The sequence below is a fragment of the Bos indicus genome, chromosome 11 (assembly GCF_029378745.1).
Source record: "Bos indicus isolate NIAB-ARS_2022 breed Sahiwal x Tharparkar chromosome 11, NIAB-ARS_B.indTharparkar_mat_pri_1.0, whole genome shotgun sequence".
Lineage (NCBI taxonomy): Eukaryota > Metazoa > Chordata > Mammalia > Artiodactyla > Bovidae > Bos > Bos indicus.
This window is the reverse complement of record NC_091770.1, coordinates 33012609-33028731: the sequence shown is the minus strand read 5'-3', so window position 1 is coordinate 33028731 and position 16123 is coordinate 33012609. Positions and strand designations below refer to the sequence as shown.

The 16123-nt window shown below is 36.9% G+C and overlaps 1 protein-coding gene and 1 pseudogene across 19 annotated transcripts in view; one reads left to right on the top strand and one right to left on the bottom strand.

Moving 5' to 3' along the window:
• The window catches only part of NRXN1 (neurexin 1), a 1219761-nt gene that overhangs the window by 199643 nt on the left and 1003995 nt on the right, over positions 1-16123 (top strand). The gene's annotated exons all lie outside the window — the stretch shown is intronic.
• The window catches only part of LOC139185694 (protein mago nashi homolog pseudogene), a 121429-nt pseudogene continuing 108460 nt past the window's right edge, over positions 3155-16123 (bottom strand).

Here is a 16123-nt window from a genome sequence, read left to right as displayed (position 1 = left end):
CAGTTAAATTACCTTGATAAAAGAAATTATAAAGAAGCAATTTAATTATTTTCTTTGACAGTTCATATCATTATAAACTGTAGTGGAAGAATTCTTCTTTAAAAAGTGCATTTTGTTATATAGCTAATTTTCTTCTTGAGATATAGAAGTAAGTGTCCCTTGTAAAATTAATTGCTGTCAAAAATCTTTCAGAAAAGTATTCTTTTTAACTTTACCCATTCTTATGAACTTGCCCAAGAGAACTAAATTTCATGTCTGTTGGAGTGTTTAGTTAGACTTAAAAAGTGTAGTCAAAGTATTATACTTTTTAAAATCCTCTGAAGACATTTGACTTGTATAATTCACATGCTCTGCCTTACTTATATATTAGCTTTATGTTGCAATTACCAGATAGATAATTCTCATTAAAATAATCATATGAAGGCACATCTCTCCAATGGACCGGCATGGGGGGTGGGGGGAACTCTTTAAAGTCATTCTAGTCCATTGAATTAGGGAGCTTGAGAATACTTTTAAGCAAATCTAGCTAAATAAATGTGCACCTTGGAGAGCAGAATGGCTTTTTGTTTTTAATCCATTAAACGTCCTTTAATTTATTCAAGTTCTCCTTCTGTCCCCTCTCAGCCATTTCCCTTTAGTGAAGGAACATTTGTACAATATCAGTGAGAAAGTAAAAATCCTCTGTTGATTTTAATCAGCCTTCTAAGCAGGTGTTGAGTCCCAAGAACTCCAAGTACAGGTCTTAATAAGGGCAGTGAGTATATAGGACTCAGTGCTTTTACTAGTCATTAACCTTGACCTCAGAGAAGGCAATGGCACCCCACTCCAGTACTCTTGCTTGGGAATCCCATGGACGGAGGAGCCTGGTAGGCTGCAGTCCATGGGGTCGCTAAGAGTCGGACACGACTGAGCGACTTCACTTTCACCTTTCACTTTCACGCACTGGAAAAGGAAATGGCAACCCACTCCAGTGTTCTTGCCTGGAGAATCCCAGGGATGGCGTAGCCTGATGGGCTGCCATCTACGGGGTCGCACAGAGTCAGACACGACTGAAGCGACTTAGCAGCAGCAGCAGCAGCAGCAACCTTGGCCTCACCTGGGAGATGGAAGGAGGACCTTTGAACAGACATATTTAGGTAAGAGTGTATTTTATCTCTCTTAGGGGAGATATCCCAAGGAGATGCCAAAGCAAAGTTAAAATGCTTGTGGACTAGACCTGTGAACTCAGTGCTCTGGGTGGCATTCCTAGGGAAATTAGGCAAATTTTAGTACTGAAATGAAAATTTTTAAAGACAGTGACTTTCAGTTATCCTTAAAAGATGGAAGCAAACAAATAGCTTGAGAGGGTATGAGGCATCAGGCCATGCTCTGCACGACACTGTCGGTTACTGGTGATTGTGCTGAGAAAGAGTCCCTCTGCCCCTCCCTTTGGTTTTCAAGAAGCTGAAGAATTACAGCCTGTTTTTTTTCCCCTGAATTATTTGTAACTGTTTAGGATTTTATAGAATAGTGTGAATTGATCTCATTCTCTGAATTCCATAAATTCTAATACTGACCCAGTTTTGATATAATTGCAACCATTTCATTGTTAATTGATATCATCTCTTCCCCAGTGCTGACTAGTCTTGTCATTGAACTTGCCCTTAAGGAAATATGTGAATTGTAAATATAGTACTGCTGTTGTCTAATGAGATTGCGGAAGGTAAAGAGCTTGAAAACTTTAGCATCTGTTGCAATGATAGCTGTGGACACTGCAAGAAAATGACCTTTAGCTAAAACAAGTCACCTTGTGTCAGAGTGGATTGCTGTTGGTTTTCTTAGGAAATTTTAACTCCATTGCCTGGTCAGTTACCTCAAGAAAAGTATTTCTTTGTTGGATAATAACATTTAATTAAAAAATTTAAACTACAAAAAAGCTGTCATTAAAAAGTACACAATTTATAATAATTTATTCAGGTTCATTTTGAGAGTACAGAACAGAAAAGAACTAAGGATACATTTTATTTCACATTAACTGAAATTCTAATATATATATAAATCATACCTAATGCGTCCATTAGCCACAGCTTCAATGTGGTGGAATACTTGCTACCTTTCTATAATAATTGATATTCAACAGCAGAAATCTTTATGTTCCTGGATATTTAATTTAAATATTAAATTTGATTTGGAAGACCTAATTCTGTAGAAACATAATTAGAAATAAGGAGTGAGAGACTAAATTGGAGGAATGGTGGGAGATGACTAGTATTAGGGAAGGAAAAAAAAAAAATCTAAAGATGCTAGCCCTGAAGTAAAATTGATTTGAGATTCATTGTCTTTCTGTCCTTAGTTCTGCATGATCTGACAAGTTACTTAATCCTCAATTTCCTTATCCATATACTTGGGATTCTATGACACCCCTTCTCAGAATTGTTTTTAAGATGAAGTGAATTAACATAAATATGAGAACTTTCTGGTACATAAAGAGCACCCATTAAGCATTTGATGCTAATTTTTGAAAACATATATATATACACTTTGAGACCACACAGAGTGGGTAGGGATAGGATAATATAAATAACTACATACATGGTCTTTGAAGCCAGATAGACGTGGATCAGATTCAGGTGGGCTCTTTGCTTCCTTGCCTTGTGACCCTGGTTCTGCTGCACAGCCTCTCCAAGCCTCGATTTCCTCATTTATAAAAATGAGGTAATAAAGTAGTACACAGATTTTAGGAAGTTCCAGAAATTCTGCTAATTTCTGTCTCTGAATAAGACCATATTTTTATTCTTCAGTAATGAAATAGAAATTGCAGACTACTAAGAGATGGCTCAGAGGTTAAAGCGTCTGCAGACTACTAAGAGGTGGTTCAGAGGTTAAAGCGTCTGCCTGCAATGCAGGAGACCTGGGTTCAATCCCTGGGTTGGGAAGATCCCCTAGAAAAGGAAATGGCAACCCACTCCAGTATTCTTGCCTGGAGAATCCCATGGACGGAGGAGCCTGGTGGGCTACAGTCCATGGGGTTGCAATGAGTCAGACACAACTGAGCGACTTCACTTTCACTTTTCAAGAGACTGCTACTAGTCAAAGGGCTTCCTTTCCGTAATAATCACTCTGACAGATAATGCCTGAATATCCCTTCCTCTGCTTCTAGCTGTCTTCTGTGGTTTCACGTGTCTCTGGACCCTACAACTGCTGTCACTGACACTGGAATGGAGGTGAACCACAGAGAGCTTTGCCTGTAGCTTTCCTTTTCAACCATGCTCTGCAAGTACAAGCAAGGAACAAGCATATGGAGGACAATTGTCCTCATTCCTTTATTTTTTCTTCTAGGCATTAATTTATTATCATTAGTGTTTTTTCACCATTTTACTTTCTTTTATTTGCCTGGGAGAGTGAGGGGCCAATTTTCCCCTAATCATTCGTATTTATCCTTCCTGCCCCTTCTCTCTTCTCTCTCTCCCATGCCATCTCTTTTTCCAAAAGAACAATACATTCTTAGAGCTTTTCTCCAGTGTCAGTCACTGGACTGTACAGTAATCACCTGTAAATTTGTTAGACATGTACATTTAATTTATCAATTTAAAATCCAGCCTTACCTATGACTTCCTGAATCAGAAACTCTGGAGGCATGACCCTGGATATGAATTGTAATATTCCATGCAGGTACTTTAATACTAAAAGTTTAAAAATCACAGCTTTCACTACAGATAACTTTCAGAGGTCTTTCCAATGTGTCACATTCTTCTTTGACACAGGTAGACATTTGGAAGATGATAAAAGATCTTGGCATGCTTTCATTAAGATAAATAGACCCCCATCTGTTAATCTCATAAGTTTCCCAAGAGATAGAATATTGTTACATGTGATTATATTGGGGATCCACAGATTCCATGTAGGAGATATTTTTTCAGTGTCTCCTATCATCTTATTTGAAAAGATTGTTTTAAGCAATCAGTATTCAGCACACAGTATAATGATAATAGCAATTATTGTTATTTTAATCTTACTTAAAAGCTTTTTTTTTCCCTCTCTATATATTAGGTACCTATTATTTATGTTACTCTGCTATCTTACTGGAGAATGAAAAGGTAAATGAGACATTCCCCTAATCCAGGGAGCTTAAAATCAGGCTGAGTTCACACTTGTTTGACCCACAGGTTTTAAAAAATATTATGATAGCCATGAATATATCTGAGTTTGTTCACCACTGTTGTGTTCACCTTAGTGCAGTACCTGATCTTAGCTGATGTTTGATAACTATTTTTTTAGTGGTTGAATGAGTGCATAATCCAGATACCTAGTGAAAGACAAAGTACTTTGGCTGTTTCTTTGTCTATCTCACATTTTTTTTCTTAAATCCAAAATAAACCTTTTGTGTTCAAGTTAAGTAAGCCAAATGAACTTCTGTGCAGCAGAGACCCAAAGACACAAACCTTGCTGTTTGCTCACTAAGACTTATTTAGATGTCCTGCTTGATCATCTGCTCACAACAGTCTGAGGTTTGATGTTTCGATGTGAGGTAGAGACATATTTTAAAATCCTGATGTTAATGAGACACAGATCTCAAATCTCACAGGCTCACTGTGTTCTTTGCACGTAGACCTGATGCCTCAAAACGACGTGATAAATCAGCAGGATTCAACCATTTTTCTAGGTCTGACTAGGCTTTCTGAATAAATTAGGTCATTATCCAGCCTGATAAGTTAATCAGCCCAATGCTATTCATTTGGAAATCACAGTAATAGGGAAGGTAGGGCTGGGGAAGGGGTAGGGGGGCTGTAGCTCTCTGCTTAGCTTCAGGAAAACATCAAAATTATTTTCAGATATTTTTAGGAAAAAAACCCTGTGTCAAAAGTTTTTAATTAAAGCCTCATAAATGTGGCCATTTGAAGGTTCATCTTCAGAGTGGTGTGCTGGTGTACACTGAAGCTGTGGGATGTAAAAGGGTGGTCTGGGCTTGTTCTTCGGACTTTTAAACTCAGATCAAGCTGTGGTTTTATTCCTCCAGATGACTCTGAAGTAGACTGACTCTGAAACTCAACATAGATTAAAACACAAACAAACCCACTAATCTAATTAGCACATTTGGAAATGTTTTGAAGACCTTTATTTGGGGTTGCATTCAGGAAGCAGCCCAGACCTGAAATTGCTGTGGTGGGGTAATTATTTATCCTAGACATCTCAAAGACTAGAGGTCTTTTTGATAGCCATTTCGGAACAGTCATCTGAAAAATTGGGTCATTCTCCTTAAAGATAGTTCATTGTTCTTCCTTTGAATACTTTGAAAGGAAAAATATGATTGAGAGTCCTATGTTCTTATTATAATATTATAAGCCCCTTTATAAACTATCTTCCCACATATAATATTCTATGATATTGACGATCAGCTCTGTCACAGAGAAGGAATTCAGAAATGGTTAGTGAAAGTGGAATGAGTGAGATTAGTCTGTACATCAAAACTAAGCTCCTCTGTCTAGCTTTCTAGGCTGTGTGTCACCTTGACTCTGCCTTAATTTGTCTCTACCACCTGCCTCCTTTCTACCAGGGCAGGCTAATATTTTGCCTCCCAAGTACCTAAAGTCTAAGCCTGTGCTTGTGCTACTTTGCTGGTCATATATGAGCATTTACTTCTTATCTTCTCCCCCAAATCCTCCCACCTTTTAAGAACCTCTTCAGATCCCACCTCAAGCCACAAACGGTTTTGGGTGTGTGTGTAATTTTCCCTTCCCTAAAATCCTACTTAGCCTCTGATTTCCATAAATAGAACAAAAACCTTAGGCTGCAATTGTTAACATAGGTTTCTGAAAAATGAAGCAAATAACAAAAATATAAGTGACTTACCTCACAGTTATTTTTGTTTTTCCAAATGTTGCAGTCTTGTTTTCAGTGACAGTGGTTTCTGGTTTCTCATCACCAAAATAACTGGCACAATGCTGTTCCTGTTGTGGATGACCACTAAATAACTGTTGACTGATTGAAAATTATAATCATAGTTCTTCTTATCTTTTTCACAAAACAGCGATAACAATGACACTATGATATAATGCAGGAGGACTTTAGAAAGACCAAAACAGGATCATTTCCCACGCTGAACTAGACCCAAGAAGGAAAAGACTGCCATATTACTGTTCATAGTTTATAAGTGAGTATGTCTTTATCCATAAATATTTCTCTCTAAATTTTTAATTGATAAGTCTGTATCATCAGAAATGATTATACAGATATCGGTTTTCTAGAGGGAAATGACATCAGTTCAGTTCAGTTCAGTTCAGTCACTCAGTCTTGTCCGACTCTGCAACCCCATGGACTGCAACATGCCAGGCCTCCCTCTCCATCACCAACTCCCAGAGCTTACTCAAACTCATGTCGATTGAGTCGGTGATACCATCCAGCCATCTCACCCTCTGTTGTCCTTTTCTCCTCCTGCCTTCAATCTTTCCCAGCATCAGGGTCTTTTCAAATGAGTTAGTTCTTCACATCAAGTGACCAAAGTATTGGAATCTCATTTTCAGCATCAGTCCTTCCAATGAATATTCAAAGATGATTTCCTTTAGGATGGACTTGTTGGATCTCCTTGCAGTCCACAGGACTCTCAAGTCTTCTCCAACACCACAGATCAAATCATCAATTCTTTGGTGCTCAACTTTCTTTATAGTCCAGCTCTCACATCCATATATGACCACTGGAAAAACCATAGCTTTGACTAGATGGACTTTTGTTGGCAAAGTAATGTCTCTGCTTTTTAATATGCTGTCTAGTTTGGTCATAGTTTTCTTCCAAAGAGCAAGCGTCTTTTAATTTCATTGTTTCAGTCACCATCTGGAGTGATTTTAGAGCCCCCAAAATAAAGTCTGTCACTGTTTTCATTGTTTCCCTATCAATTTGCCATGAAATGATGGAACTGAATGCCATGATCTTAGTTTTGAATGTTGAGCTTTAAGCCAACTTTTTCACTCTCCTCTTTCACTTTCACCAAGAGTCTCTTTAGTTTTTCTTTGCTTTCTGCCATAAGGGTGGTGTCATCTGCATATCTGAGGTTATTGATATTTTTTCCAGCAATCTTGATTCCAGCTTGTGCTTCATCCAGCCCAGCGTTTCTCATGATGTACTCTGCGTATAAATTAAATAAGCAGAGTGACAATACACAGCCTTGATATACTCCCTTCCCGATCTGGAACCAGTCTGTTGTTCCATGTCCAGTTCTAACTGTTGCTTCCTGTCCTGCATACAGATTTCTCAGGAGACAGTTCCAGTTTGTTGTGATCCACACAGTCAAATGCTTTGGCATAGTCAATAAAGCAGAACTAGAGGTTTTTCTGGAACTCTCTTGCTTTTTCGATGATCTAACGGATGTTGGCAATTTGATCTCTGGTTCATCTGCCTTTTGTAAATCCAGCTGGTATATCTGGAAGTTCATGGTTCACGTACTGTTGAAGCCTGGCTTGGAGAATTTTAAGCATTACTTTGGTAGCCTGTGAGATGAGTGCAATTGTGCAGTAGTTTGAACATTCTTTGCTCTGCCTTTGTTTTGGGATTAGAATGAAAACTGACCTTTTCCAGTCCTATGGCTACTGCTGGGTTTTCCAAATTTGCTGACATATTGAGTGCAGCATTTTCACAACATCATCTTTTAAGATTTGAAATAGCTCAACTGGAATTCCATCACCTCCACGAGCTTTTTTCCTAGTGATGCTTCCTAGGGCCCACTTGACTTCACATTCCAGGATGTCTGGCTCTAGGTGAGTGATCACATCCTCATGGTTATCTGGGTCATGAAGTTCTTTTGTATATAGTTCATGTATTCTTGCCACCTCTCCTTCATATCTTCTGCTTCTGTTAGGTCCATACCATTTCTGTACTTTATAGTGCCCATCTTTGGATGAAATGTTCCCTTGGTATCTCTGATTTTCTTGAAGAGATCTCTAGTCTTTCCATTCTATTGTTTTCCTCTATTTCTTTGCACTGGTCACTGAAGAAGGATTTCTTATCTCTCCTTGCTATTCTTTGAAACTCTGCATTCAAATGGGTATACTCTTCCTTTTCTCCTTTGCCTTTGCTTCTCTTCTTTTCACAGCTATTTGTAAGGTCTCCTCAGAGAATCATTTTGCCTTTCTGTATTTCTTTTTCTTGGGAATGGTCTTGTTTACTGCCTCCTGCACAATGTCATAAACCTCCATCCTTCATTCTTCAGGCACTCTGCCTATCAGATCTAATCCCTTGAATCTATTTGTCACTTCCACTGTATAATTGTAAGGGGTTTGATTTAGGTCGTACCTGAATGGTCTAGTGGTTTTTCCTACTTTCTTCAAGTTAAGACTGAATTAGTCAATAAAGAGTTCATGATCTGAGCCACAGTCAGCTCCCTGTCTTGTTTTTGCTGACTGTATAGAGTTTCTACATCTTTGGTGGCAAAGAATATAATCAGTCTGATTTTGCTATTGATCATCTGGTGATGTCCATGTGTAGAGTCTTCTCTTGTGTTGTTGGAAGGGGTTGTTTGCTATGACCAGTGCATTCTCTTGGCAAAAATCTATTGTCTTTTGCCCTGCTTCATTTTGTAGTCCAAGGCCAAATTTGCCTGTTACTCCAGGTGTTTCTTGACTTCCTACTTTTGCATTCCAGTCCCCTATAATGAAAAGGACATCTTTTTGGCGGGTTAGTTCTAGAAGGTCTTGTAGGTCTTTATAGAGCCATTTCACTTCAGCTTCTTCACCATTACTGATCAGGGCAATGGCTTGGATTATTGTGATATTGAATGATTTGCCTTGGAAAGAAACAGAGATCATTCTGTCATTTTTGAGATTGCATCCAAGTACTGCATTTCAGACTATTTTTTTTGTTTTTAACTATGATTTCTTCTAAGGAATTCTTACCCACAGTAGTAGATATAATGGTCATCTGAGTTAAATTCACCCATTCCAGTCCAGTCCAAAACTAAAATGGACTGAAATGGGTGAATTTAACTCAGATGACCATTATATCTACTACTGTTGGAAATGACATTCTGAGTATTAAAAATGAAAATAAAATTGTTTTAGCAATTTCTTGAGGTGAGTTGCACATACCCAGCTGCATCTGGTCTCAGTATTGCTGACAAGCATTCTGTCCACACCTCCTTCCCCATAGGATCTTCTAATTTATTGTCTGTCACTTAAAAAAAAAAACAAAGGTATCTATAGCTAATCTGTATATATTTATATTATACTTTAACCTCCTCCCTTGCCAAAAAAAAAAAAAAAGACTTTCTCTTTTTTCTTATATCCCTTCTGTTTCTCTGAATAATCATTTTATCCTTTTTTTGTTTCATACGTTTTCATACAAAACAGATCCACTGCCCTTAGAAATAACCCTTACTTGAATTGAGTAATGTGATGTAGTACTGTGACATTCCCTGCCCACTTAGTATTTTTCTTCTGTCTTTTACCAACTCTAGCCCCTCTGCATACCCCCCACCACTGCCAAGTGTGGTGATTTGAGAAGCGATGGGTCTGGTGGATTGTTCAAGACACAAAATGAATGTATTCTGGAAGTGGAGATTAACGGATTCCCTGGACCCACACCCAAATATAACTGCGAATCTGCCTTTGTGAAGCAAGCCTTGAGCCGGAGGGTGGGGGAAAGAACCTTCCTTCATTCACTACTTAAATTTTCTTAGGTCTTTGTGTTGAAATAGTGACTTAGAACAGGATGATAAAGGCCTCAGCATAATGAAAGAAAGATGCTATTTGCTTTAAGATCTCCGTGGAGATAAGATTTATCAGCCAGGCTGTTAATGACTCCATCAGAAGTTTATCTCTGAATTGCACTTCTTATCAAGGAGGGAGTGTACTTCACTCAATATTTTCATCTCAGAAAAATTGAATCTGTACTGATAGCTGCTCTCTGGGCCCCCAAACAAATCATTATTGCTGTGAGACTTTGCCAGGTGGGTTTTATTCTAGAAAAAAAATGGTACAATTTTATATTGAAAGCCTGTAATGCAAATACAGCCTAATTTCAACCGTTTTGATTTCTGATGTAAAAGCCTGAAGTTTTCAGATGTCAAAAGGCTTGAACTTAAATAGTCTGCATAGTATGTCTACAGTTATAATTGAATGATTTGCAAATACATAATGTAGTTCCATTGCCTTAGCAAAGTACTACTTAAAAAAATAGCCTTTTAAAATATGTGATATTTTTCTTTGAGACTTCTGTATCTCCAAGCCAATCATTGCTATTAATCTCACACTGTAAAGTAAATTGTGTCTTATGTTTGAGTGCAGAAAGCTGTTTCTCAACTTAAATGGAAATCTCAAAGTTCAGATTTTTTTTTTCCTAACAAAAGAGTCTGGGTTTGATTCAAATAGCAGCCATCCAAGCTTGAAAAGGAGTCAGCACAGATGTCCTTGAGAATAATTGCACCCAAATACTAAGACAATGGTGCTGCTATTTACATCGATATTTTGTTCATCAAACCACATAGACATTTCTGAAGACACAGAGTTTAAATATATGTGTGTGTGTATATGTGTGTGTGTGTGTGTGTGTGTATATATATATATGTGTGTTTGCTTTATTTGCATTTTTATTAGCATTGTCTGTTGATGAATCGGTAGAGTTTAATTCAACCGTCCTGTTGAGTTCTAACCGCAATGAAACACTTGGCTCCAAAATTTGTCTTATTCCATTCTGAAAAAAATCTATGTGGATGAAACATGCTGAGCGTCACACCTGCTACTTCTAGGTGTTGAGAAAAGAAAGTATTTGCCTGTCAATAAAATGCTGATACTTAGCTCTGTAACCAAAGCACCCAGAAGCACATGTAAAGGTAGAACAGAAAAAGATCCTTGCATCAGATTGCATCATATTAGAACAGGTTATGTAAGCCGTGATCTTCCAGTGTCGAGTTGAATGAATAATCTGGTTGCTAGGCTTTGATCTTAATTCTATTTGTTGTCCATTTCCATCTATTAAGCCTTTTATAAGACAATTAGATACTAAATTAAAAGGCACAGAGATAACAATTGTGTGAGTTCAGAAAGGAGGAAGATCATTGAAGAGGGGATAATCAGAAATGGCTTCCTAGAGGAAATAGACCTTGATGTAGACCTTGAATTGTAGGGTCATGGGAAATGATGAACCATTCTCCAGAGAAACTGATGCCTCTATCTTTTTCAGAGATGTTAGTCTCTGAGTATATGCTTGTAAAATCTATATGTGAACTGTCTCCTCATTTTTCTCTTTAAGCCTGCCAAACAGTCTACAAAAGCATTGGTGAGCCACATAGTGTTCACCAGCTAGCATCATCCTTTAGAATGTGAAGGGAAGGCCATTTTCACACCCCAAATCGACTACTAAAAAATATCACTCGATTATCTATTCACTGAAGTTCTTTCTCAGCCATGTAATTGCCAAGGGCTTTTTTACTGACCTTTACCCCATCAGCCAAATTTCTTTCTCCCTCCTGAATTTATTCTGACAATATCAAATTCCTTTTCTTCTTCTTCCTTAAAATTGACTCAGAGGGCACATAAACTCAACTTTTACCTTGAATTAAATTTTTAAGTAATCTCTGAACAAAGCACCTAAGTAATTAAAATATCATCCATACCATTCAATACATATGTAACTGAAAAAAAGTCGTATTTTAAAAGTCAGTGTTCACATATAGATTGGTAGAGAATTTTGCAAGTTTGATCTAAAAGTAATTTTAGAACATTGGGTCCTTGATAGAAAAGTAAAAGGGTATTGTTCCCCATGGTGTCCCGTACACTGAATGTAGCAACTGAATGGGTTGGGCCACAGCTAGTTCTCTAATAATTATTCATGAATCAAAGTCTCTTGAGAATCTAAACCAGTCATGCCCATAGGAATTCCTACAAGGGAATGTGATATTATAGTGGAAAATAACTTGGAAATCAAGTTATTTTCTAAAAGACTGATACCCTCAGATAAAAATTAAATGAATTAAAACACAAAATTAATAGATTTAAATATCATTAATATTTTTCTGGTTATGGTATTTGTCTAAGATAGCATAGTTCTAAGCAAAGTTAAATACCTCTTTCTATACATGTTGGCTAAGTACAAAATTAAGGGGGTAGTGTTGGTAATATATTGATACTAGATTTGTTCTGAATTAAAAACCAAGAATAAATTGTAGTTTTTTTTTTTTTTTCCCCCCACTGTATATATTACTCTCTATCTCAGCTTTTCTCCTGGAAAAGTTTTCCTCTTGCAGTCACTCTGATAGAGTACTCTCAATGAGAAAAACAAGTAAGAAGCTGCAGGTTGAAAGAGAAATTTGTTTTCTGAAGTTCTTTTAAAAGTGTTACCCATAAATTTGCCTGGCTGCAAATAGCCTAAGTAGATTTTTAATCTTTCTCTTGCCTTCTAGTTAGGAGAGGTGTGCATAAATAGTACTGGTCCGGAGAGCAGCTATCTTTTTTTAAGGTGATCATTTCCTCAAAGTCCTCTTGCATAGTAGGAGCTAAAAACACTTGTTATCAGACTGTTCTTCCCAGTACTTCTACCAGTTACTTCCCTGTAATCTAAATGTCACCTATATAGTTGAAGCTTATTATCTCTCATTCTGTCCTTAGGGAAAAGTGAGAACCACATGCTGTCCTCTGCATAATTATATGGTCCCTAACAAAATGCATTCTTAGTGGCTTCCCACAATGTTGAAAAATGACTACTTTTGCTCTGTTGCTCTTTGGGTATGATGGTTTGTTTTGTTTTGTTTTGTTTTTTCCCCATTCAGGCACTGCATGAAATCATACAGTTTACATGCAGAGCAGGTGAGAAGGTGACGAGAGGTATCATTAAAGCCATAACAATAACAAAACATTAAATAGCAAATTCTTGTGAACACTTACCTGCAGCATTCTTAATGTAGTGCAAGTAAATGCCTAGTCTCTCCTTATTCTACTGAAATGATGTTTAAAATGGAAAATGCACACAACATGAAAGATACAAAATTTTAGAGTAAGACTAAGTAAGAATAAATTCTACATATATACTCTTCTTCCCAAACACGATTGTTTTCTGGTAATCTTCTAATCCCTACTTCAGTGTGTTCAGAGAGTACTTGAACTGGAACTGGGCAGCCAATATAAGAATAATTTGAGGATCTTTTTCACAACACAGGTTTCCTGGCCCAAACCCCAGACACACTGAATTCGGGTTTCTGGAGCAAGGACTCTCTAATCTATCTTTTAAATAGCTTTGTGGTGCTCACCAAATTTGAAAAAAGCTGTCCTGGTCCATTGCTTTCTTCCACTCCTATAGTTCATTCACATCACATAAAAGTTGGAAAGCCAAATAAAAATACTTTTATTGTTATAAAAATATTATATTTTCAACTCCCTTGTGCCTGCATTAGCTGTGGAGCAGAATCCCAAGTGGAAGAAAACTGCAGGTATCACACCACTTACAGAAACCGCTTAAAGTTGTCAGGAAGAATGACTGTCTAGCTGTGTCAAGTAAGATTTGAATAGTAGTCAGAAAAGCAAAAGGCCTTTGGCTATTCTGCCAAGGCACCGAATCTCATTTTCCTCAAACTGTAATAAGTTTTCAGTGAGACATCTTGGAAGTAATCAGTCTATTTTTGTTTTTTCCAAACTGTGGTTTGAAATGTGTAAGCGTATATAGCTTAAAGTTAGGCTATTCCTATTCAGCATTTACTCTATTGTACTCTACTGTAGTGCAGACAAGATGAACATACACTTATGGTAGGTTTCCATTAGATTTTATTATTATTTTTCTTCCCTTGCACTTTCCTGTAGATATTGGTGTTCGGATATGCTTAGATGTTAGAGTTCTGGCATGAATGTAGAGGAGAGGTACCATTGTATTCTTAGTTAAGTGAAAAACAATTGTAACTTATGATAGGAAAAAAAGTGTGGGTGTGTGTTTTTCTTGTCTGTCCATTTTCTTTTTCCTTTTTGAATTCTAATATAATGTTTTATTAAATGACAATATGAAATGTGAGATAAAGTAACAAATTTCATAGCTCTTGAAGTAATAAGCTCCTGAGTCTCTGTGTTTAAAAGAAAGGGAAGTAACTATTGCTTTATCTGCAATGCTGACCACACAATTTCCTGAGAATGGAAAAAATTCCAATCTCGTCTTCTACCAATGAGAATTTTGCAGACGTTTCATTTTCAAAATTCAGTCATCATTTAAAGTAAGAAAATTACACTCATTGGGAAAATTTCATTAAAAACATTATTTTTGGAAAACTTAGTCTGAATAAAGCAAGAAATTTAAAAAAGTCTTTAGAACATGTGTTACAAAATTAACAGTTTATGTTGGCAGGACATTCCTATATTCTTCAGTTATGAGAAGATTTTCTCATTATGCTGCTCTATTTAAAGCTTGCTATAATTGACTTACATATTAAAAAAAAATAATAGTGACAAGAACAGATTAGGGCGCCTATGGTTATGGATAACCATTTGTATAGAGAACTCTTTGCACAATTTTTCCAGTAAGGAATATGCTTAGTTGCAGGGAAATATCTGAGTTTATCACAAATGTGAAAGAGATTTCTTAAGTTCAAAGTCCTAATCCTATAGGGCTTCCCTGGTGGCTTAGATGGTAAAGAGTCCAGCTGCAATGTAGGAGATCTGGGTTCAATCCCTGGGTTGAGAAGATCCCCTGGAGAAGGGAACAGCTTACCCATTCCAGTATTCTGGCCTGTATAGTCCATGGGGTCACAGAGTTGGACAAAACTGAGCATGAAATGCCTGATGGAGCCACTGGCTCTATATTTCTCCAGAACTGGTTCTTGAAATAAGCTAAGACATGTATAAAGGTAGGTTACTACAAAAAATCATCTCACATATAACTTTTAATACCATCTGTCCTATAAACCACATTTCACTTTGCCAGTTTGGAAGTAAAACACACAGCCTAAGTGAAATCTGAGGTACTGATACAGAGAAATTTAAATGACCAGTTCCACTAGAGTGAGCCCTTGGAGAACTTGGATGTGAAGGATTCTTCCTCTCATCATTCTTCTGAGCAATGATAGCATGTTATTACAGTGCTTTCATGCAGATTTCCACTATAAATCCTTACTGGTTTCCGACTGTGAAATCGTTTTGTTCAGTAAGAGGTTGAAGAAATGTGAGCATGCAAAATGTCTCAAAGTTCCTTTCTGCAAGTAGTCAAGACAGTAGAGAAAATGGTCATTCCAAAACACTTATTCTGCAAAGAACCACTCCTCTCCTATGCCACAGCGTTTTTCTGATTCTAGGCTGTTTTCAGTAGTGAATACAAATAGTGAATTGAGGGGTGGGTTTACCTGAACAAACCAAATCAGACTATGGAATTTCCTTTCTGGGAGAAGAGTTTAGCAATTAACAGATACCTGCTTGTTCACACAGCATTTCACAAAGTGTTTTATGATATTCTTATTGGATGGCAAGAAAGTTGAACAATAGATCAGATTAGACAGAGAATAACATGAAATGCCAGTAGGTTCTGGGTCATATTACAATGAATATTTTCTCAAATGAATGCTTTGTATTTGTGATACATGCAAATGATTTTTATCGGTATTTATGTTAATGACATTACTTTGCTTTTACAATAATATTAAAATGTAAAACATGAGTTTGTTTAAATCGAAATGTCAAGCAAATACTGACACAGGTAGTATGCACATAGGAATAAGATATTAAATTTGATAGCCTGTAAGATTTTTCCCAACTCTGAAATTGTATAAAAGGCAAATGGAACCATCTTTCTCCTTAAACAAAGGCATGATTAAATTACTAGACATATTGAACCAGAACTTAAGTCTTTTGACAATGAAAGAAATGACAGAAGTATGACTCTCCATTGGGGTCTGAGCAGATAGACAAACATATATTTTAATCATAAAATTATCTTTTTATTCTCTGTTTTGATTTACCAACAATAGTAGATGGAATCAGAAGCTCATCAATAGCTCTTCAAAGTTCAAGTGACCAGAGAAAAGAAAGGATCACTCCTATTCTTGTTTAGAATTCTTTCTCTCTTACCTTCTTTGTCTAGAGGGGATAAAAAGGGAAAAGAGGGTATTTCCCTTGTGTAGAATATTCTAGAGTCAATTTAGGATGGTGTTTCAGATGTCGTATTGTAGGGCTACCATATGGGAGAGTAGGTC